This window comes from Leptopilina heterotoma, unplaced genomic scaffold (assembly GCF_015476425.1).
Source record: "Leptopilina heterotoma isolate Lh14 unplaced genomic scaffold, ASM1547642v1 Lhet_114, whole genome shotgun sequence".
NCBI classification, from domain to species: Eukaryota; Metazoa; Arthropoda; class Insecta; order Hymenoptera; family Figitidae; genus Leptopilina; species Leptopilina heterotoma.
In genome coordinates this window covers 4,594,408-4,619,579 of record NW_025110833.1, presented here as the reverse complement: position 1 = coordinate 4,619,579, position 25,172 = coordinate 4,594,408, and the positions used below count along the sequence as shown (strand labels likewise).

The 25,172-nt window shown below is 25.1% G+C and overlaps 1 protein-coding gene and 1 long non-coding RNA gene across 5 annotated transcripts in view; both read right to left on the bottom strand.

The window, feature by feature from the left end:
- The window catches only part of LOC122506987 (fasciclin-3), a 545,181-nt gene that overhangs the window by 197,233 nt on the left and 322,776 nt on the right, over positions 1–25,172 (bottom strand). The window lies entirely within an intron of this gene.
- The window catches only part of LOC122507061, a 137,594-nt gene that overhangs the window by 107,663 nt on the left and 4,759 nt on the right, over positions 1–25,172 (bottom strand). The window contains exon 2 of the long non-coding RNA XR_006302080.1: positions 16,099–16,233. This is a non-coding gene — a long non-coding RNA (uncharacterized LOC122507061). The remainder of the gene's footprint in view (positions 1–16,098; positions 16,234–25,172) is intronic.

Here is a 25,172-nt window from a genome sequence, read left to right as displayed (position 1 = left end):
TAATGCCAGGGGAGTTAAATAAAGAGAGTTAAAATTTCACACCCAAATGCTAACTCCCCAAGGAAAAAATAACTCGCGCGGGTGTTGAATGAAGGGAGTTAGAAATTAACTCTCTTTTGGAGTTGATTTTTAACTCGAAAAATTTCACTCCCAACTCCCGAGTCCGTTAACTCCCTAAATTTTTTACACTGTATACTCTAAACAAGTGAAATAAAAATTGTTTTATAAATTTCATATTATAAGTGGTACAAGTAAATATTTAGTCGGACATAACTTTTTATTTTTCCACTTATTAACTTATTATTTTTCCAATTTCCACTTAGTCATATATCAGTTAGAAAAAAACCTTTAAGTGAAAAATAGTCGTTAGGAAGTGAAATCAAAATTTGTTTTCTTTAATTTTCTTATTATCAGGGATGCAAGTAAAGATTTGGTCAGGCAGATGTAGCGTTTCGTTTGTCTGACCAAATACATTCTTGTACCACTTGAAAATAATAATAATTAATAAATAACTAATATACTACTAATAATAATAACTAAAGTACTAAAAACTTATAAATAAATAATAATAGAAAATAAAGAAAATAATAGGAAAAATAGAAAAAAATAGAAAAATTATGGAAAAATAGAAAAATAGTAGAAAAAATTGAAAAATTATAAAAAAATAAGATTATAGATTAAATATCAAAATACAGAATATTTTGGGAGAAAAATCTCGTTGAGTCTTTAAATATATTTTTCTCCTCTCCTTTATAGATACATGTACATGCGATTTCTTTCCGCGACCTAAGCCGCAGCCAATATTTATCTCTCTAGTCTCTTACGTTCCTGCTGGAAAAGTAGCGCAATAAATGTCAGACATAAGCGTACCTCTAGATCTTATTCTGGCATCGGGCGAGGAGTTCATACTTCTTCATTACCAAGGGAAAGCAAATTCGGCATTTTCAGTGACATTTATCTTTTTACTTTTAAATCTCAATGAAAAAGAAAAAAAATATCAAATCTATCATCTCAAGAAAATGAAATTTTTTCTTTCTATAATTCACTATATATATTTTTATAATAACAATATTATAGGAAATAATAATTAATAATTAATAGGAAAATAATATTTTTTTTTCTTTTTTTAATAAAAGAAAAAATAATGTCTGCAATTAAAAAAAAGGGGGTGGGGTGGGGTAAAGAATCAAAACGATATTCAAAGGGAAAAATACATGTATATAAAAGAAATTGGTGGAGAAATTTTTCTGAAGCACTTACGCTCAATAATAAGGGGATAAAAATAAATCAGTGAAAAATTTTCGTAGGGATATACAGAGGGAGAAATACTTGAGTAGAATTGGTGGAGTTTTGTGCTATTCACTAATCCAAAGCAAGTGAAGTCTGAAAATGTATATGTATAGAGAGAAGGGGAGAATGTAACTTTAGAATCATTCCACTTGCTTCATTCAAAAATATTCAAAGTCGACGAACTCAACAGGATTTGCGTGGCAAACAGAGAAAAAAAAAGGCTGGATACGTCTGCTTCTTTGAATTTTTCTCTTCACCTTCCCCCCACTCTTCTTTTTTCCCCCTCCCGGCAACCACTATTTCTTCTATTCTCTCTTCTCAATCTCCTATCAAACGCTCTCCTTCTCCTTTTCTTTCTCTTTTGCTTTTTTTCTTTCTCCTTTTCTTTCTCTTCCTTTTTGATTTTTCTTTCTCTTTTTCACTTTTTCCTATTTTTTTTTACTTTCTATTTCCGTTTTGATCCAATGACTCTCTCGAACCAAAAAGATCTTTCGTTTTCTTCAGCCCATAATTACGTCGCGTACACAAACATGAAGAAAAAACTTTCGGTAATTACCATTGTCTGCAGGGCGTCAAATGAAAAACCCACCAACTTCGTAGGGATAAGAAAAATATTCAATGGGAAAAAAAAAATTATTTTTTTTCTTGGAAATTCGGTTGCAAAATTTAGTTTTGAATGAATTTTTTGATAAATGAAAAACTACCATACTGTAAGAAAAAAATGCAAGTAAAATCTAAAGAATATTAATAAAAACATCATTCGAAAGCGAAAAAGAAAAAAAGGAAAAGTAGAAAGAAAGAAAGAAAATTAGAAATAAAGATAAAAATAAATAAAAATTAAAGAAAAAATAAATAGAAATAGAAATAAATAAAAAAGAAAATAAAAATAAAACATAAAGAAGAAATAAAAAGTAAATGAAAATAAGAAATAAAGAAAAAATAAAAAGAATAAATAAAGAAAAAAGAAAAAGAATAAAAAAAGAAAAATACAAAAATTAATAAAATACAAAAAAAAATAAATGGAAATAAATAAAAAATTAAGGTTGAATAAAATGAATAAAAAGAAGAATTTAAAAAACAGAAAAACGCCGATTCGAGCGAATAAGAGAATAAAAAATATCAATTGAAAATTGCCAATTTGAAAACGACAAATTGAAAATAAAATTGAAAGTTGATAAAATTTAACCCTCTTTTGTTGCAGTTTAAAGTGAATGGTTGACTTTCTCGAATTTCGAAAATAAATGAATTGTAAAACCTGACTCCTAAATTTAAGAAGAGTATAGTATAGTATAGTATACATATATATATATATATATATATATATATATATATATATATATATATATATATATAGATATAAATTGTAAAGAGGACCAAGATATCGATCACCATACTTCAATCATCATGTCATGGAAAAGTACACTCACATGCACAGTACTAGTTTTTTTTTATTCGAAAATAAAAGGAAAATAGTGCTGAGAGATAGAAATCGATGTGCCACGTTCCTATACGTATCGAAAAAGTTTTCAGGTACCAAATGAAAAAACTTTACCAATGCCAGGGCAATCCTCTATATATATATATATACACGAGGAGAAGGAGTGAGAGGAGGGGGGCGATTCAAAAAGAATGACTCGATCTACCGTATCGTACGGAAAACAATACCTGTATCACTTTTTTTTTGCTCTTAAATGCAAATCTTTTAATTAAGAAGTAAAATTAAATATTTTTTTTCTATTTGTTTCTAAAATTGTAGAAATTCTCTAAATTAGTAAATTTTAAGAAATTAATAATTACTTTTCTTACTCTTATTATTTTTACCTATTTTTACTTTTCTTACTCTTACTATTTTTACTCATTTTTACTTCTATTATTTTAATTATTTTACAGTAAAAACAATTTATTTGATTTAAATAAAAATTATTTGACACAAATTAATATTTCTTTGATAAATTATTTATTTATTTATAAACGGTACGAGATTATACCTACTAATTTGAAAATAATTGAAAAAGATAATTATAACTGCTAATGTAATTAAAAGTAAGAGTATAAATAAAAATTGATAATTATAACATTTAAAACTAAAAAAAAAAAATAATAATTACAAGAGAAGAAAAAACAAACGAGGATTTTCAACAACGTACTAATTACAAGTGAATATGAAAGAATTCAGCTATCTCTGCGATGACGAGGGCGCATATAATTTTGTTTAAAAGGCAAAATAGTTTGTGTGTAGGTTGGTTAGAATGAGATCGTGGGAGTTGGTGTGAATTTATGATGCTGCAAGTGCCAGACAAATGTGATTATCCAGGTACTCTTCTACAAAATTACGCGACGACGTAGAAAATCGATTTTATTTTTTTTTTTCCACCGCAGTATTTTTTATTGGAAATTCTATTTCGACGCGGCATTGAAGGTCCCTCGTTTAAAGTAATTAATTTACCGCGCAAAAACTCCCCTCCCCCCTATCACCCTCTTTTCACCCATCTCTCTCTCTATTCTTAGAGCAAGCTAGAAAGTTCCATGATTTTCTAAAATTTACCTCCTCTCTTTTTTTCTCTTTTTCTTTCTCCTCTTGTCTTTTAGATTCGAGGAAGAAAGTGTTCACGTTCGCTTCGTTAATACGATTTTAGGTTAAAAAAATAATTTAAATAAAAAATATAAAAGCTTTTATTTCCTTAAAATAAAAATATTTTTACTAAAAAATAAAAAATATTTTTATTTCTTTAAAATAAAAATATTTTTATTTCTATTTAATACTAACTTTTTTATTCAACAACAAACAACAAATTTATGAATAATATAAAGCAAACAATACAAAAGGTAGAAAAGTTCTGTCTGATCGATATTGCCTTTCACTACTTGGGACAAAATTGGTTTGTCTGACTGTTACGTTCTCGAACTACTAATGAAAAAAATTTTGCACTACTAATGCAAAAAAATACAAAAATTGTCTAAAGTGTAGTAGTTTTTACTAGTGATAAAAAAAGACTATCGATTTCTGTTTGTCCATTACTGACTTTTACTACTAAAGGCAAAATTATTTCCATTGTCTGGCCTATACTTTCTCGTACTACTGATACAAAAAATAATCTCGTTTCTACTACTTTAGAATTTTGTTTTTTCGTCATTGACTTTTACAACTGAGGGGAAAATTACAAAATCGTCTGACCTTTTACTTGCCTTCACTACTAAGAAAAAACTACAATTTGGCTTACAAATATTGCCTTTTACTACTGAGTGAAAAAAATATAGAAAAAATTTTTGTATTGATAATTTTGAAGGAAAAATTATTTTTTTCCTTGTTTTGTTTTTTCAAATTCAGGGCAAATGTGTTGCGGCAAAAAGAAAGTAAATAGAATAGAAAAATCGGTCAAAATGAAAACAACTATTCACGTTTCTGTCTCCAAAAGTCTTTGTTCTACTTTAAGATGTCGAATGTAATTTAAAAAGTTGGCAAGCGACACCCTCTGCTGTTAATGAAACTTACTTCAACTCCCACTTTCAATTTTCCATTGGGCACTTTTAGAGTTTGCACTCTTACGCACACATTTTCTCTCTCTTTCTCTCTTTTCTTTTCGAGTTCCTTGAACAACTCTGTTGGTTTGAGCAGTTTTTTTTTTATTTCTTTACCTCTTTTAAACAACGTGATGCGAAATTTCTTCATTTGAGAAAATCGACGCAATATTGAAATTAAATTTTTCAGTACTTATAGAAATTACTTCCGGAAAAAAAATATTTTTTCCTTTGAATTTATTGGAATTTTTTGTAAAATACTTTTTTTAACAATTCTTAAGATAGCCATAGTATTTTTTACTTTATTTAAATAATAAAAATATTATTTTCAATTACTGAAATCATTGGAAAATTAAAATAGTTTTTAATTAAATAGACAATTAGACATTTTTTTCATCCTTTCATTAAATTTACAAATCGATCAATAAATTTCTATTTTAGAATCACTTATGATTTCTCTATTATCAGAAAACTGATTTTCTGTCATCAAGAGTTTCTAATTTTTGATACTATTATACAATTAAATAATATTGATTTTGTGTCATTACTTATATTTTTTAAATATATTCTTATAAAAAATTTCTGATAATTATTTTCAACGTAAATTATTTTCTTAAATGACATGTCAGTACCTAAAGACATTTTTTTAGGTCAATTAATTTAATGGAATATTTCTTAATATTGCATTGAAAAAATTTTTTTCTAAAAATTCAACTATACTGTGGCTAGTAAAGTGAATGTGACATTATTAATTAATATGACATAGTTTATATTACAATTTTACAATAATATAATAATACGTATATTAAAATTTAAAATTGATTTTCTTCTCATAAAATATTTCCAACATTGTCTTTTAATTAAACTGAAAATTGTTCTCTACCTGACACAATTTATTGAATTTAGCTCTTTAGAAGAAGGTGAATTTTTGAAAAATCAGCTTTTTTTAGAACGATAAAAATCCTTTATTTCAGTTAACATAGTTTGACACACACACACACACACACACTCTTTCTCTCTCCCTCTTGTCGTCAAATATTTTATGTCAACGCTGTAAAATGATTCTTCACTACTTTAGGATATCGAAATTTTTTTTTTTGAGGGGGGTTAGGAGAGAATTTATATTTTATTCCAAAAGTACTTTGCACTTTTATTTCCTATAATAATATTCACAGCGTAAAATATATCATAGATGTAAAAGTTTAAAAAAAGTAAAAAAAAGGAGAAAAATGTAGAAAAAAGGGAATAGATAAAAAAAGTGAACGTACGTAAAGATAATTAGAGTAAAAATAGTTATTAAAATTTTTGAAGATATTCTTGAATTCCCGAAAATAAGTTTAAAAAAAAATTGATACAATTGGAAATTTTGTAAAATTTAATTAAAATAAATTTTATATTTTAAAGAATTTTATATTCTTTCATCTTTAAAAATTATCGATAAATATAATAGTATTTTTGAAAATACATTATTTTGTGAACTTACAAAAATCATTCCATTTAAATAATTAAATTCTGATAGGAATCGATTTAAAAAAAAATCAGTTAAAATTTTAGAAAATAATTGAATATTTAAAGTGTTATAACAGAAATTTTAGGAATTAATTAAATTTTAAATAATTTTTAAACTAAATTCATTAAAAATTTAAGGAAAACAACAAGTAAAAGTATAAAAATATTTAAATTTTTATTTTTTAAATAAATTACCTATTAACTACACTATTTTTCTTTAAAAATTCTTAATTTTTTGAATAATTTTATTCACAGAAATTCTAAAAAAAGGAACAATTGAAATGTAGTCTTATTTTGTTTAAAAAATAAATATTTAAATTTTGGAAGAATTATAGCTGAAATTTTTAGAAATAATTAAATTTCAAAATATTTTTCATTAAAATTTTAATTCCTGTGAAAAAAATATTAAGTTTTTAAATTTTTGTTTAACAAAAAGTATTGATGTTTTGAATAATTTAATTTAGAAATTCTCAAGAAATTTGCGTCTTTAAAAATTGTAATTAAATAAAATAATAAATTTTAGATTTCAATGAATTTTATTTGTTTACATATTTTCAAATTAATTTTTAGAATTAGAATTAGAGTTGAAATTAGAATTTTAATTGAAAATTTGAAAAATAATTGAATTTTAATAAAGTTTAGAATTAAATTTATATTACCAGGATTGTTCCAGTGGTACTCGAAAATTCAATTATTTAATCAAAAATATTTTACATTCATTTAGAAATATCTTGGCAATTTCTAAACGAAGTTATTCAAATAATTCTTATTTTTCTTTGAATTTAAAGAAAAACTGTTAGAAATTTTTTTAATTATTTATTTTTTGAAAGATTTTTTAAAAAATGAACCCTTTTTATTTTATTTTAAAAGAAAATCTTTTAATGTAACAATGACAATGAAAATTTCAAGTGCGCGTATAGTTATGCTAGTTATTATTATTAATTTTTCGATAATTAAAAAAATGAATTAATTATTTAATTAAAATTAATATTCAATTTTTTGAATTAAAAATATTCTAAATAAAGAAACTAATGAATACTTTTAATTTCAAACACAAATTCGAAAGATATTTCTTAATTAGTCGTACAGGGGGGTAAAAAAGGGGGAATTTAATTGTGTGTGAGGGGGGAGAATGTTTCTTCCTGTTGAGATATTCAGCGGTTATATATGTGCTACTCTCTCCAGGAAGGACAGGACATTGAAGAGGGATGGGTTGAGTTGATAATGGATGTTTACGGTCGACGTCACGCATGATCTTTGGCCCGCGATTGCGTCTCTTTTGTGTTTGTATTTTGTGTTTGTGTGTGTGTATGTATGAGTGAGTGAAAGATGCGACTCGAGGGGATGATGTGCGCCTCTGTGCGAAATGAAGAGCATTCATGACCATAATACACATTATTACCGACAATCTGTATCATTAAAATAGACTTCACGAATTGACTCGCTAATTAGATCAATTTAAAGCTCGCATATTCTCAAGATTCGATTATGCGTACGGTCCTCCTTTTTTTCATTCCTCTCCCAAGAAAATAATTACTCAATGAAATTAATTAATGATTCATTTGGTTTTTTTTCTCTTTTTAATTTCATTTGACGATTTATGATTCATGAATTTTGTATTCAATTTTTTTTGGAAGGGAGGGGGGGGGGGGGATTTTTCGAAATGAAAATTACAGAAAACGAAGAAGAAATAGAAAATTCCTTCTTTTATTTTTTTTCTACTTTTTTTACTTCTCAATTTGTATTTTACTCAAATTATTTTTACCTGTCTTTATCTTTTTATCTTTTCCCTTTTTCTCCTTTTTTTATTTTTAATTAAAAAATTAATAAAATAAATAAACTATAAAAGCAAAGAAAATGAAGATAATAGAGAAAACAGAAAAGTAAAGAAAAGTAAAGAAAAGTAAAGAAAAAGAAGAAAATAGAAAAATAATGAAAATAGAGAAATAAAGCCAATAAAAAATAGAGTAAACAATGAAATAAAGAAATTAATAAAATGAATAAACTATAAGAGCAAAGAAAATGAAGAAAATAGAAAAGTAAAGAAAATATAAAACAAGGAAATAAAAAATGCAATGAAAATGAAGAAAATTGAAAAGTAAATAAAATTAAAAGATAACGAAAAAAGATAATGAAAATTTGAATATTGAATTGAATGACTATTTTTGGAGAAATTTCCAGCATACATATAAGGCAGAGTGGAGTATTTTCTTAGGAGTTAAGTCTAAGGGTTATTAAATGCTAAATAAATAGAAGGCACACTATTCAAACTAAAGTTACTAATTAAATTACTCGAAAGGTTATTCAGCATACGTTATCGAGGCAACCCTTAGCTATTATTATTATTATTTCTATTCATACCACAGAAATTTCTAGAACCGTTTCTAATTATTTTTATATTTTCCTATTATAATGTCAAACTTTGTTATTTTTATCAAAGTCCAGGCATTTTTTTTCTTGGCATTTTCTCTTTATTTTTGTAAATTTTATTGATGTTCTATTTTAATTTTGAGAATATAGCACAATTTTTTAAAACATATCCACTTTCAAATGTTAATAATTTAAAAACATGTGTGAATATAAGTACTAAAATTACATTCGACAGAAAAATGAGTAACAAAAAATCTAGACTTGTTTATTAAATTACTCTTGTGCCAATGAAAGAAAATTTATTTCTGTCCTATATTCGAATTATTTATAGTTTTTAATTTAATTATCTTTTGCTTTTTTGTCTCGACCTTTTGATAAAATATATTTTCATTATTTTAAAAATTATACTTAAAATCGATTTTCAAAAATTCATTTATCTCGTTTTTGTAAAAATTGCTGCAATTTTTCTTCGTCGTCATATATAAAAGAAAAATATTATTCCACCACTCTTTTTTTAATTCTTGTATAGTGACAATAATTACTGCTCGTTAATATGTAAATAAATAAATAAATAAATAAATAAATAAATAAATAAAAACGACAAAATGTATAATAATTATAGTTCCTAATAATAAAATTAATAATATTATACTAAAATAATAATAATAATAATAATAATAATAATAATAATAATAATAATAATAAAAATATAAAATACTGATAATAACAAAAAAGTAATAATAACAAAAATAGTGATAATTCAATAAAAATTGCAGTTGTCTTCAAAGTATCAAATTGATACCAAAAATTGGAATCAACTTTTATCTGATACACATTTTTATTTTATATAACAATTTTTTGCAATTTGATACCTACTTTTAAGTGAACAGTGAAATAGAATAATTATTGTGTAAATAAATAATTTTAATTAAAAATTTTCCACCAAAAAAAAATCCGAGAAGGTCACTGAGAAACAAATTTCTAAATTATTTTCCATGATTCGCAAAAAAAAAAAAAATAATAATTAAAATTAATTAATTTACTAATTCTAATTTTCTAATATTTGAGAATTTTTTTTCAAGAGGTAATTTAAATTATTATACAGATCGCGGGAATATTAAATTTAATGTGATAATAATGAAACTTTGATTTTAAAGGAGAGCTAGCATACTTTATATGTATGCGAAATTCTCTCCTCTAATTATACAATTTAAAATTGCCGAGTTAGTTAAAGATTCCGTAGTCGTTGACAGGAAACATGTGCACTCGGTGCATACCTTTTATATATATAGTCGAGCATTTCAACCGTGTCACGATAATGAAGGGAGTAAGTTGGTAACAGTTAAAGATTCTCTCATATCAAAAAGGCGGGGTTCCCGTTTTCTCACGAGTCCATGCGTGACGAATTACGATCGCTTTCCATTTACGAATCTCCAATAATAATAATAATAATAATAATAAAAATAATTTCACATCTAACTTTTTAGCAAAATTTTTTTTTAATTCCAACGGAAAGAAATTAATTAGTTAATAAAAATTATTTCATTGGTTAATCATAGTTTTTTTTCGAATATCAAATTGAGAGTAAAAACCTATCAGAACTTTGCATCAGGAAAATGTTGATAGGTTTTTTTTATTTGAATTTGATGTTCATAGAAAAATTGTGATATTACTATTTGAATTATTAATTATTAATATTAACAATATTAGCTGAGTAATAATTATTATTAATAGCTGACATTAGTTAATATTGTTAATTTCAGTAAATATTAATTAATAATAAGGAGAAAATACACTTAAAAAATTTAATTTAATGACTACGAACAATTTTTGTTTAATTATCTTTTTGATTTTCAGAAATTTTCCAAATTGATAATTGACCAATTTTTGGGAAGATTTTTTTTAATTATCTGTTTCTGTATATTTTCGAATATTATTTTTCTTTCATTACAGGTTTCCTTGACCGATTTTCCAGGAATTGATTTGGTATAAATATTTTTTTTTTTTCGAAAAACGCAAATAAATGAAAATACTTGTATTTTGTTGCTGTTTTCCTAGAGAGTGAAATTGCATTTCAGTTGCAATGTATGTGATATATATATAGATCGCATATCGTGTTTCAAGAGGAATTGTCTTACACCACGGGTCTTGTGGTTTGACATCAACCTCCATATTGTTCACGTTGCTCAGGCCCTTGGAAGACAAGCAGTGTCAATATTGCTTATTCATGCAAATTCCCCACACCGCGCGACTGAGCTCTCAGATTTGCGTATTTTAGGCTCCATCTCGGCAACTGGCTTCAATTACTTTTTTTTCGCTTCCTCTTTTTTTTTTTCTTTTAACATTTTTGCTTTTTTATCTCATCAAGATTTCATCATTTACATTTTTATTCACTAAGTAATGCACCGGTGAATACTTATTATTTCTCTGAATTTATTTTTGAAACATTAACCTAATTTTCTATTTAGAGGAATTTCCATTTAAAATTTACATTAGTGGAAATTTTTTTTTAATTCAATTAAGTCTTTTTTATATCCAAAACGAATTTCTATGTATATTTAAGTGGGTATGTTAATTAGATGGAATTTTCAATGGGATTGCGAATTTTTAATTAATTGAATTTTTAATTGAAGAGAATTATTTATTGGGAGGAATTTTTGTCAAAAGAAATTTTTATAGTGCCGAATTTTTATCAACAAGAACTTTTATTAAGACAAATTTTTAATCGAATTCAATTGGGCCGAATTTTTTCAAAATTTTATTCAAAATATTTCAGAAAATAAAAATTCTGTTTAATGAAAATTCAGGAAAATAACAATTCTAACAAATTGCATTTCGGACAAATAAATATTTCAGTTATTTAAAATACAATTAAAGAGAAATCCCCTGAAATAAAAATTCTACGAAATAAAAATTTTGCTAAATAAAAATCACACCCACTAAAAGAAAGATCCCACTGAATTAAATTAATCGAAAAAAGAATAATTATTAAATATTCAAGTTCAAATTTAAAAAATCCCTTTTTTTGCTAATTTAAAAATGAAAATAAATTAAAATTGTGTAATATGTATCGAAAATTAAATGGATTTTAGAATTAATGGTCCAGTTTTGTGAGAATGACTATGTGAAAGTTTTGACCTCGAAATTACAGTAACCGTCAACTATGTAATAACTTAGTGCTGACAATGGAGAAGTTTTAGCTTTGACTTTCCCCTGGTTGCATTCCGTTCTGCAAACCTGGACCGAATGATGTTTGAAGCTTCCTCCCTCTCTCTCACACTCTCTTCCTCTGGATTAAATTTACTATCGCGACTCAGTGAATATATCCCAAGACCTTATATGGAGAAATATCCAAGGTCTTATGTATATACATATATATATATATATATATAGTTCAAGAGAGAAGAGCCAACAAACAAGAATCTTCAAATTGAATTGTGTGTTGGAGAATACTAATTGAACTACATAGGAAACTAACAAATAGATATAGACATGCAGTATTCGATGACCCTTTGACGGAAGTTTCGCAAATAAAATTGAAAAACAAATTTACACCTAGGGGAAAAGTATTTTTAATGAAAAAAATTTTAATAAAAAATAAATTCTATTATTAAAATTATTAAAATTTTTTTATTATTCATTGTTTACTTCGAAAATAATATAATAATTTAATAATAATATTGCTTTATTATTCATTTATTTTATTATTTTTTACATTTATTTATTACTTTTACTACTAATTGATAAAAATTAAAATCCCCAAAAAATCGAACGAAACAACTAAGTAAAATAATCTCAACTAAAACTAACTAAAATTACAAAAATTAAAATTCATAAAAGTACAGAAACAAGAAAAGAAACGAAAATAAAAGCGAGAAAATATTCCTAAAGTAAAAAATTTTCAATAAAAAGGGAAAAAAATTAACGCTATTCCATATTTAAATAAACTATTCTCCACTATTTTCTTTACTTTTTTCCATTTAATATTAAAAATTTAAAACAGTTTGAAAGAATTGGACGAAAATTGACAAAATAAAATTGGAAGTTAAAATGAATATTCATGAGTGTCGTAGCCAAGTGGTTAAACCGTTGGACTAGAGGCGCGTGGGTAGTGGGTTCGATTCCCCTTGTAATTTTTAATTTTTTTTTCTTTTTTCTACGTTGAACATTAAAACCATAAAAAAATAATGGTAACTAAAAATAAAAATGGAAAATATGACCAAGTTGAAGTCCACAACGTTGATCAACGAAAAAAAATTGTTTACTTAGTAAATTAATTAAAAATACGCAGCAATATTGTCATAAAAATATTTAGAAAAAAAAATTGATGTTTATATTTTGATAATAATTATTTTACAATTAAATATTAAATTAAAAATAATACTTGAATGTATTAAATTAATTTTTTTCGTTGATAAACGTTGTGGACTTCAACTTCGTAAAATATGGTATAAAAAAAATTAACATACAAAACTAGAAACAAAAGAAGTAATTAAAATTACAAACAAAAACGTAAAATACCCTTCACTGTAAAGGACTACAAAAAGAATTCAATACAAACGGAAAAAAAAACATTTTTTAAATTTCAATGCTGCAGAGAGAAAAAAATCTTAAAAAAAAAATAAAGAAAAAAAATTTCAACAGAAAATGTAAAATTTATGAATTGTATACAAATACACTCATGGCAAAAATAAGAAATAAGAAAGACAAATCGAAGCGATGGAGATGTAAAATTTGAAGTGAATAGTGATAGTGGGTGGTTTAGTTTAGAGATAAGGGAGAGAGAGAGAGAGAAACAGAGAGAGAAGTACGTGAAGTAACGTGGGACAATAAACGTCACTTCCAGAAAGGTATGTCCTGAATTGTATTGACAATCGATATACCCGCGCGCTGCAATGTTCCTTGTACAACTTGCACACACAATCTGCACCCATGGAAATTACTCTTAAATCCCGTGTAGTATTCAAATATGCAAATATTATATTCTCGCAAGCGTTGAACAAAAAAAAAAAAAAAAAACGAAGAGGAAAGCAAAAGAGAAAAAAATTCGATTATATCCTACTACAAACAAAAATTGGAACTTCATTCTATTTCATTTTGCATTCAAAAGAGAGAATTGACACTACATATATATATTATACGTATCTATAAACATATATATTTGTGTACGTGAATGAATTTTATACAATATTCACGTAAACCTACATAGAAAATCGAAAAGAATCACAAACGATTGTCAGTTTATATAAATTGTTATCGGCTATTATTTTCTTTGTAATAAAAATATATGTCTCGCTAATCGATTTTTCAACAACTGGAATTAATTTTCCAATTTCCAAGGAATTAAAATTCCAAACTATAGAAAATAAAGAATTGTCGCGAAAAACTATTTTCGAAAATGGAAAAATGAAAAAATAAATGTTTCAGCTTACAATAACTCTCTCTCTCTAAAATGGAATTGGTAAATGAAAATGTCTATTAATTTGAATTAGTGATTGACTTTCTGTTTTTGAATTTGTAAATTTTATAGTAAATAAATTTTTCAAATTTTTATTTTTTATAATAAATTAGTAAAAAAGATTATTTATTAATAAAATTTACTAGGTAATTCACGAGATTTATTTTCAAAGGACTTTTTGCTTTTAAAATTAGTAAATTTTACTAATAAATTATTAGAAATTAATATTTTTTAGTAAAATTTACTAATTTAAAAGTTTTTTCATCAAAGGACTTTTGCTTTTGAATTAGAAAATTTTACTAATAAATTAGGAAAAATTACTATTTATTAATAAAATTTACTAATTCAAAAGCTTTTCTTTCAAAGGCCTTTTTGCTTTCAAATTAGTAAATTTTACTAATAAATTATTAGAAATTACTATTTATTAGTGACATTTACTAATTCAAGAACTTTTTTTAAAGGACTTTTTGTTTATGGATTAATAAATTTTACTTATGAATTAGTAGAAATTACTATTTAGTATTTACTAATAAAATTTACTAGGTAATTCAAAAGCTTATTTTCAAAAGACTTTCTGCTTTTGAACTAATTAATTTATTATTTAATGAATTTAATTTAATTTAATTAATTGATGAATTAATTTATTTTAACTAGTAGAAATTACTACTTATTAATAAAATTTACTAATTCAAGAGCTTTTTTTTAAAGGACTTTTCGCTTTTTAAGTAAATTTTACTAATAAATAAATTGGTAGAAATTACTATTTAATAGTAAAATTTACTAATTCCAAAGCAAATTAGTAAATATTTTCACTAATTCAAATTTAAAGAGTATTTACAACGTCATTGTATAATGTATAAGTTCTTTTATAATTAAGTTAATTATTAATTGTTTTACTTATAATTAAGTAAAGTAATTAATTAAATCAATTGACTTATTAATTAACTGTATTATTATTATATTATTATTATATTATTATTATTATTATTATTATTATTAATATTATTATTTATTAACAATTATTAATTATAAGTTAAGAAATTGTTCAAATAAACGAAAATATTAACTATTATAATAATTCACAATTCGTTTGTTTTCTTAATTAAAAAATAAACATCTATTTTCAGAGACAGAAAATATTTACGCTTTTGCGACATTATTATGAAGGAGTTTACACCGTAAGCCTTAAATATAAGCCTCCGCGCGCATAAACGGATATACCTCCAGGAGCATATATTTGCGCCTGAGCGAACACTTGGTCAAGGCAAACTCTTTCACAACACAGCTGCAGGCAAACACTTTGCGCAGACGCAAGTATATGCTCATGGAGGCATATCCGTTTATGCTCGCGGAGGCTTATATTTAAGGCTTACGGTGTAAACTCCTTCATAGAAGGAGTTTACACCGTAAGCCTTAAATATAAGCCTCCGCGCGCATAAACGGATATACCTCCAGGAGCATATATTTGCGCCTGCGCGAACACGTGGTCAAGGCAAACTCTTTCACAACACAGCTGCAGGCAAACACTTTGCGCAGACGCAAGTATATCCTCATGGAGGCATATCCGTTTATGCTCGCGGAGGCTTATATTTAAGGCTTACGGTGTAAACTCCTTCTATACAAGTCACGGACAAATAATGAAGTATGATCCACCAAGTGGAAAAAAAGAGGAAAAAAAATAACTTTGACGATTTCCGGGAATCGTGAAAGATATATGTGTATAAGTGTTAAATGGAAGTGGCGAAAGAAAGAGAGAGGGAGAGAAAAAAGAGAGAGAGAGAGAGAGAGAGGTTATTCTATAGAATAATGATCTCATTACGACTCGTAACTATCTTCCTTAAGCCAATTACGTTCAGCAGTAAAATTTAACTTTGACAAATAATTTTACTTAAAAATTGATCAATTTTTAATGGAATACTGAATTTTTAAAAGATGCCAAAATTTAAACTCACCAAATTTATACGTTTTCCAATCTTTTTGAAATTAAGTCGATTTTCTTTCTAATCTCTTTAGTATAGATTGAAAAAAATTCGTTTTTATATCGGTACCATTTTTCTTGACGAGAGATAATATTTCCCTTTTCTTACCTGTAACATAAAAATAAGTTATTCGTTAGTAAAATTGAAAATGATTTCTTTACTTAATTTTTTAATTAAAAATATATCTGTAATTTTTTAATTAAAGATATATTTATAACTTTCCAATAACTGAAATATAGATTTCTACAAATTTTTCAATTAATAATGACGCTTACGGTCACTGTATTTTTAAAATTCGTTTCAAATAAAGTTCGCAGTAGTAAAAACAGTTTTAGTCAGACGGAATGTTTGAATTTTTAAATATAATGTAACTTACAAAAATACTTGTAAAATAATTATTCGCTCAAACACATGAATTTTTAAATATCTTTTTGGTACCTATTTTTAAGCGAGTGGTGCAAGAAATTATTAAAAGTATAATTTAGCCTAGGGAAAGAATTTATTCAAAATATTTTTTTTTGCAGTTCTTCTTTGGGTTTCAGTAGTAAAAATCAAAGTCAGACAATAATGATTCGAAGTGACAAAAAATCCACTCTATCAATTTCGAGCAGTGTTAATTGTTCTTTTTTTGCTAGTAGTATAAAAAGTTTCAAGTCAGACAGTTGTGTAAATCCAGTGGGACTGAAATTAAGTAGTTAAAGCAAATTTTGGTCAGACAAAAACATGAAGTAGTTTTTCAATCAAAACCTTTATTTACAAAAACAGAAACTTCTATTTTTATAGGTACAAAGTTTACATTCCAAAAAATGCTTATTTTACCCTTTTATTATTTTATCAAACAACAAACTTTTGGGAAAATTAAGGTTTTCCATTAAATTAAAAAATAAATTTCTATTTTATTTTCTAAGAGTTTTTTTCAAGTTTCTTTTTTTCTTACAGTTTTTTTTTTTTATTTTTCTAAGAGTATAAAACGATTGTTCTCTAAGAAAGTAAAATTTCCCAATCGCGCATCGCTTTTAAACTGGTCGCTTAACTTGAAGAGAAGTACAGAGGGGAAAAAAAGAGAGTGTTTCCCTCTCTTTTTCTGTTTTTCATTTTCTCTATATATTTGTTTCGCAGTATCGTTCGCTTTTTCTTTTAAGAGTTTGATGCTGACTATTTTCCACTTTCTTCCTGTATTTCGTGTGCCTCATTTATTATTCCGTGAGGGTTGTGTTATTTTACCTTACCGGTCGTCACGCGCGCGATGCTGCAGACAACTGCGACGAGAGTGATCAATAGCAAAATGGAAACTAGAGAACGAGAGAGTGAGAGAGACATTTTCTCTACCGCATATATATGTTTATATATATATATATATATATATATATATATATATATATATATATATATATATATATATATATATATATATATATATATATATATAAATAAGAGAGAAAGCTCTCCTTTATCACACGGTGCATACATTTTCCAACTGGGCTTACATCAAAATTAGGGATATGCTACCAAAGGCATTATATTTTATTGCCACTATAAACTTCAAAGATACGACTTTATTTCCCAGCAACGTCAATTCTAACTTATCAAAATTATACCAGTGGAAAATATTTTTCATTTTTGTTTAATATTTTAATTAATATTTATATTTTCAATTGACTATTATTTATTTAAAATATAATTAGTACATAGTTTTTCTAAAGATATCAAATTGAGACAAAAAACGAATCAAAAAGTTGCTTCCAAACATTTTTGATTCGTTTTTTGTCCCAATTTGATATCCTTAAAAAAACTATTAATATTTTGTGAACAATTTCTAATTTCGATAAAATTGGATTTCCTTTTTTTTTGGAAAATTTCTTGATTATAAATTATAAATAAATTAAAATTAATTTACAGAGAGAGAATTTTCAAACTTTATAGAATATATTAGACTAGAATTTCCATTTACCTCTGAAATTGAAAAAAAAAATTTGCCTAAACTGTCACACTAATTTTATTTTCACCAGTAGAAAATTAACTATTAGTGTCGTAAAATTACTGCATAAAGTTATAATTAAAGAAAAAATTAGTTGCGTTTACGTTCAACTAAAATTTGAAATTTATTATTTCCATCAATTTTACAAGTTGATTACGTTCACGTTTCAAACTATGTACAAATTTTCCAATCAACTTTCGTTAATTACTTTTTGATATAAATATAGTTAAAATATTATTAACATTAATTTACAATTAAAATAGCGAATTCACAAAATTCAATTAAAACTAAAATAAACTTAAATTCTTAAAATTGTATGACTATTAAAATTAAATTAATGAATCATTAAATAATAATTTAAATTAGAGTAAACTTAAAAAAATTATTAAAATCAAATTATAGTTAAAATATTATCAATATTAATTTACAATAAAAATAAAATAGTGAATAATACAAAAATTAAATTAAAATTAAAAAATAAGAATTTATTAAAATAAAATTAAAATCAAATAAATTTAGTAAATTTTTACAATTAAAATACAAGGAGAATAATAAACTAGAAAAATTATATTAAATTTAAAATTAAAATAAAATTCGTAAATTATTAATATTAAACTACAATTAAAATAATAAACGATGAAAATTGAAATAAACTTGAGAAATTATTCAAATTTTATTTACATAAATATTTTACCTACATAAAAATTAAAATTGAAAAAAATGGGAAATTAAATGATTAAATTACAAAAATACTAATTAGTCAAAAACAAAAAATTTTAAAAAAATTTTTTAAAAATTTGCAAATAAATAAAAAAATGGTAATTCGCACTTCTAATCGAATTTTGATGATTTTTTTTATTTTTTCCTTCAGGAGTCATTAAAAAAAAAAATGAAAAGGGTATATATCTTTTGAAGTTTAACAAGATAAAGTTTTTGACGTTAATTAAAGCTCATTAAAGAAAGTCCAGTGCACAAGCTGTACTACCGAACTAACAAGGTCTGTCGCGCACGAAGTACTGTAATCCTTGTCCCGAAGACGAACGGACCCGGTCGCTACAATTAATGCTTTATCGTCGGAAGGAAAAGAGAGAGAGAGAGAGAGAGAGAGAGAAAAAGGAGAGAGAGTGAGAGAAAAAATAGAGAGAGAGAGAGAGAGAGGGAGAAAAAAAGAAAGAGAGAGTGAGAGAGAGAGAAAGAAAATGAGAGAGAAGGAAAAAAACAAAGGGTTGAAAGTCAAAGGATAAAAAAAGGAAAGAAGAGAAAGGAGACGAAGAAAGTTAGAAAACCCTCTCGAAATGTTACAGTGTGACAAGGTGCTCAACCCTCTCTCTCTCTTTCTCCCTCTATTTCATCCAACCATGATAATTAAAAATCGCAACTTTTGCATTGCGCTTTTTTAGGATTTCACCGTCCCGCGGTTTCAAAAAAAAGAAAAGAAAAAAAAAGCACAAACTTTTTAACTTTTGTATCAGATTTTTTCCTTTTTGGGGCAAGCAACCTTCTGACTAAAGGACTGAACAATTTATATTCATGAGGATTATTATTATTTTTTCTCCTTCTTATTTTTTTCTATTTTTTTTTTTTTTTTTTTTTTGCTACAGAAAGAATGCATTTTTCATAATTTCCCGCCTCTTTCTTTTTAGTGTGTGCACCTGACGCGAGGCGATTTATAGATCCCCCTTGGGCAGACACGTTTCACTTTTCCAAGAAAGAAAAGTGCTTTAATGCCTTTTCTGTTTCGAGAAACCAGTTTTCAAACTTTTCAATATCTATATCTGTATATTAGACATAGATATAAAAAAGATTAGAGGGAATTTTTCCAGTGGTGGGATTTAATTTAATTGCTCTCGCTTTTTCTTTATTGATAAACTTTCGATTATTTTCAAACGATTTTTTGCATGATTCACGCGAAAGAATTTATTTCTTAGATTTATTTTTCATCTTGATAATTTTTGCCATTTAAATGATTTTTTTTTAATCAAAAAAAGAAAAAAATAATTTTCCAAATAGTAAACAATTATTTAAGTCAGACAAAAGAATTTTTATTTTCGTACAAACATAAAAATGCAGAAATAAGTAGTATAAAGAATACTCGGGGAATTATATTCGATAAAGAAGAAAAATGAAGAAAGATAATTAAGAAAAGCGATGAGGTAAAAATAATGTGATATATAAGAGAGAATTAAAACGAATGGTTAGAATAAATTGGGTCTTAATCGATCAAAAAAGGATTACACTCGAGGAACATATTCCTTGACAGGATAAATCCGTCTTCATTCTATATATTTTTTTCTTCTCGTTTCACAAGAATTTTGCGATATTATTAAATATTAAAGCTTATAATAACGTCAGGTATTTAATTATTTGTGACGAAATTTTCCGAGTCCGTTATTAATCTATCAATATTTATTAATTATTTTAGTATTTAATTTACAGTAATGCGAATCAATCGGAATTGCTAATAATTCAAAAATCGTAATATGTCTATAAAATTTATTAAATTTAATGTATTTTAATATTAATTGTAATTTTAATATTAATTATTAATAAACGACAATTTTCATCAGACAAAAGAATTGTAAGCTTTAATTAATATTAGTATTAATTAATTTAATTATTAATTAATATTAGTGTTAATATTATTAAAGTATAACAAATTCATCATCAAAAGTAACTTTTCCCGTTCAATTGAATCAAATCGACTGAATAAATTCAAGAAAAAGATCAAATTCTCCAAAATATTGATACAAAAATTCTCTAAAAAAATATACCTTTAAAAAAAAGAGAAAAAATGTATTCCGGTATTTAAAAATAAAATGTATTTATTATCGCCAGATAATTAAGATTCAAGACGGGAGATTTTCTACTTAATTGAATTTCCCTTTGAAGTGAAAGGTGCGCGAGGATGGTGGGAGGTGAATGGGATGCTGGCCTCTTCGTTAAAACCAAAGTTCCACTATATTTAAATTTTGAAAAGTAATTAGTGCTTCTCTACTAGTTGAACGGTGGCTCAAGAAGCGAACCATCTTCGAAAACCTCAAAGGACATATCCAAGACATAATGCTTTCTTCGTCAGGTTCCTGCCAAGGATTCTTAAGCTTTGAACCCTGAAAAGCTCAGGAAATTGAAGGGAAATGAATAGCTAGACTTGAAACAGTGAAAAAATGGAGCACGAGAGAAATAGAGAAAATGATGAATCTGAAGTTACCAACGTTGATTCAACGAAAAACTTAAAAAAAAATTTTCTCAGGATATAAATTTTTCTTGTATATTTTTAACCCAAGTAAACTCTCCAAACCCTAAAATAAAAAAAACGTGGGTAAAAAAGTGATTTTTTTTTTTTGACAAATTTTTTCCAAAAATCACGAAATTTTAATTAAATTCATAATTCCTCGCCTCGGTAGTCATTTTTTTCTTTTGATAATTGTTTATTCTAATGTCGAGTGCCATTTAAAAAAAATTCCAAGTAGTTCCAAGTCGGGGAAAGCACTGATTTTGGTTTTTTTATTGAAATTCCAAGATTTTTGGAAAAAAATTCGACAAAAAAAATAAATATCACTGCTTTCCCCGACTTGGAATCACTTGAAATTTTTTTAAAATAACGTCTAATGTCAAAATAAACAATTATCAAAAGAAAAAAGTGACTACTGAGGCGAGGAATTATGAATTTAAATGAAATTTCGGAATTTTTGGAAAATTCGTGACACAAAAAAAATTCAAAATCACTGCTTTCCCCGACTTGGAATTACTTAAAATTTTTCTTAAATAACGTGTAATATTAACATAAACAATTATCAAAAGAAAAAATTAACTACCGAGGCGGGGAAATTATTAAATTACTTAAAATTCCCGGATTTTCCAAAAATCCGTGACAAAAAAACCAAAATTACTGTTTTCCCCGATTAGGAAACGTACAATTTTTTTTTAAATTGCGTCTAATATTAAAATAAACAATTATCAAAAGGAAAAAATGACTACCGGGTCGAGGAACTATTAATTTAATTAAAATTTCGTTATTTCTGAAAAAAATTCGATAAACAAAATAAAAATCACTACTTTCCCCGACTTGGAATCACTTGAAATGTTTTTAAAATAACGTCTAATGTTAAAATAAACAATTATCAAAAGAAAAAAATGACTACCGAGGCGAGGAATTATGAATTTAAATGAAATTTCGGAATTTTTGGAAAATTCGTGACACAAAAAAAATTCAAAATCACTGCTTTCCCCGACTTGGAATTACTTAAAATTTTGTTTAAGTAATGTGTAATAATAAAATAAACAATTATCAAAAGAAAAAAGTAACTACCGAGGCGAGGAATTATTAAATTACTTGAAATGCTCGGATTTTCCAAAAATCCGTGACAAAAAAAACCAAAATTACTGTTTTCCCCGATTTGGAAACGTATAAAATTTTTTTTAAATTGCGTCTAATTTTAAAATAAACAATTATCAAAAGAAAAAAATGACTACCGGGTCGAGGAACTATTAATTTAATTAAAATTTCGTGATTTTTGGAAAAAATTAAAAAAAAGAATAAAAATCACTACTTTCCCACGTTTTTTTTATTTTAGGGTTTAGAGGGTTTACTTGGGTTAAAAATATACAAGAAAAATTTGTATCCTGAGAAAATTTTTTTTTAAGTTTTTCGTTGAATCAACGTTGGTAACTTCAGTTTCATGAAAATGGGGAGAGAAATTTAATGAGAAGCCAGGAGATATTCATAGAAATTTTACATATATATGTATATGTAAAAATAAATATTTATTTAATAATAAATAAATAATATAAATAATATTTTTAATGAAAATAAAATAATATTTAATATTATTTAATTTTTTCCTTCATTTATTTTATTTATAATTTATTATTTTTTTATTATCTACCTATTATTTTATTTATTTTAATTTAATTTTAATTAGTTAATTTTATTTATTTTAATACTTTATACTATTTTGTACTATTTTACACTATTTATTGTATTTCGTATTTTATTTTCCACATATTTATATTTATATTTATTTATTCTTTCCTATTTGTTTTTCATTTTATTGAATTTAAATTTTTATTTAAAACAAACTCTTATTTCTTTATTTGTTTTTTTTTGGTTCAATTAATTATATTAAAATTTTTTATTATTTATTTAATTTATATTTATTTTTACCACCTTTTATTTTAATTTTATAAATAAATTATCCATTTAATTATATTTTCTTCTTTTCTCCTGCTTCTAAAAAGCATCTAAAAATTTGGAACGTTCAAATGAAGAAAATATTTTTTCAGTGTAATTATTTTTAAAAATTAAACCAACTGTACTAAAAATAATAAAAAGTAAATTTTGAATTTTGTAACTATAAATTATTTTTTTTTATACTCAGCGCAAAACTATGGTTAAAAAATATTAATTTTATGGAGAAGTAAGGTAACTAATTCATTTGAACGTTTGGAACTTTAAAATTGTTACTTCTATTTTTTTAAAATAAATATCTTTTTTTTCTTTTCCTATTCAATAAAATGAATATAATATTAAATAAATTCAATTGTTTATTGTTTAAATAGAATTTAAGTAGCAAATTTTAAATAGCAAATTTATATTATTAGTAATATAAAAAGTTTGTATTTCAGTATCAAATTATAAATTTTATATTATTAGTAATAAAAAATTTGTATTTTAGTATTAAAGAATTATAATAAATAGAAGGAATAATGTTTAAAAATTATAGTATTAAATATTCAGTTGGTAACAATATAGTCGACGTAATACAACAAACAAGAGCAACTTGAATATCATTTCAACGCCTCGAGCTGCTCATCTCCAGTGAATTTAGTTCAATGTTCCAAAGCCTCTATGTATCAACCACACCCTTTTAGTGCAATACAATACTCGAGTGACTTGCAAATTAATAGACATCTATATTTTCTTATAAAGTAAGTTTCAATTCTCTGTGTATATTATCCCATATTCCCATGAAACCCCTCATTTCCTCTTTTCATAATAATACACCAATTTAAGGGAGCTTCTACTGTTATATTTTTATTACTATTTTTAATTTTTTAATTTTTATTCCTATTTTTTCTTTATTTTACAGATTTTACTTATATTTACTAAATTTAAGCAAATAATTACCACTTCTACTTTTATTACAACTAATAAATTATTATTACTATTGTAAATTATTAATAGTATATTACTATTGTAAATTATTAATAGTAGAATAGAGTGGGGTGAAAAAGCCATATGGGGTAAAAAAAAGCAATTTGGATTTTATAATGAAACTATGAAACTGTTTTACCAATGATTTAGAATATAAGTTTAATTACTTTAATTAATTTACCCTGAGTAACTTAGGGAGAATCAAAAAATAAAAGTCGAATAAAAATCGAATTACAGAACAGAAATAAAAAATTTAAAAAATTAAGATAATCTCGAAAAGAAAATACAAAAAAAAAAAAAAATAAATATCGAAAAATAACTTTCTTCAAGATGCGTTCTGCGTCCATAATAGGGGTCGGAAAAGGTAAAGAGGGGGTTCAAACTGACTCCCCCCCCCCCTTCGGAACTTAAAAACCATGTTTCGAAGAAGAAGAAGACTAATTAACTAAAAATTTCTCAAGTTCCAAGGGAAAACCGAAAAGTTCCCGCGTCTAATTAAAGTTTCGACAGAGATGTATTTTTAGTCGTGAATAATGAGTTTGGCCAATTTTTCCTTTTTTTACCTCTTTGCTTGCCCTCTCTCTCCCTTCCTCTCTCTCTTTTTCTCTATAATATGAGAGTTGATTGTTAATTAAATAAATTTCTAATGAAACTATTTTGGCAAATGAAAATTACTTTCGAGTGTTGCTGCAATCAACGAGAAATTTAATTTAAAAACTTTTCTGACACTCTGTATTTTGAAATATGGCAATAATATTATATAAAAGTTGCTCTTTATATTTTACATTATGTAGCTTTAATTTCTTTTTGAAACGAAAAATGAATTTTTAAAAAAATAGTAAATAGGTACTTAGTAAGAAAATTTAAATAATAAATTTATTTAAATAATAAATTTATTTAAATAATAAAATATTT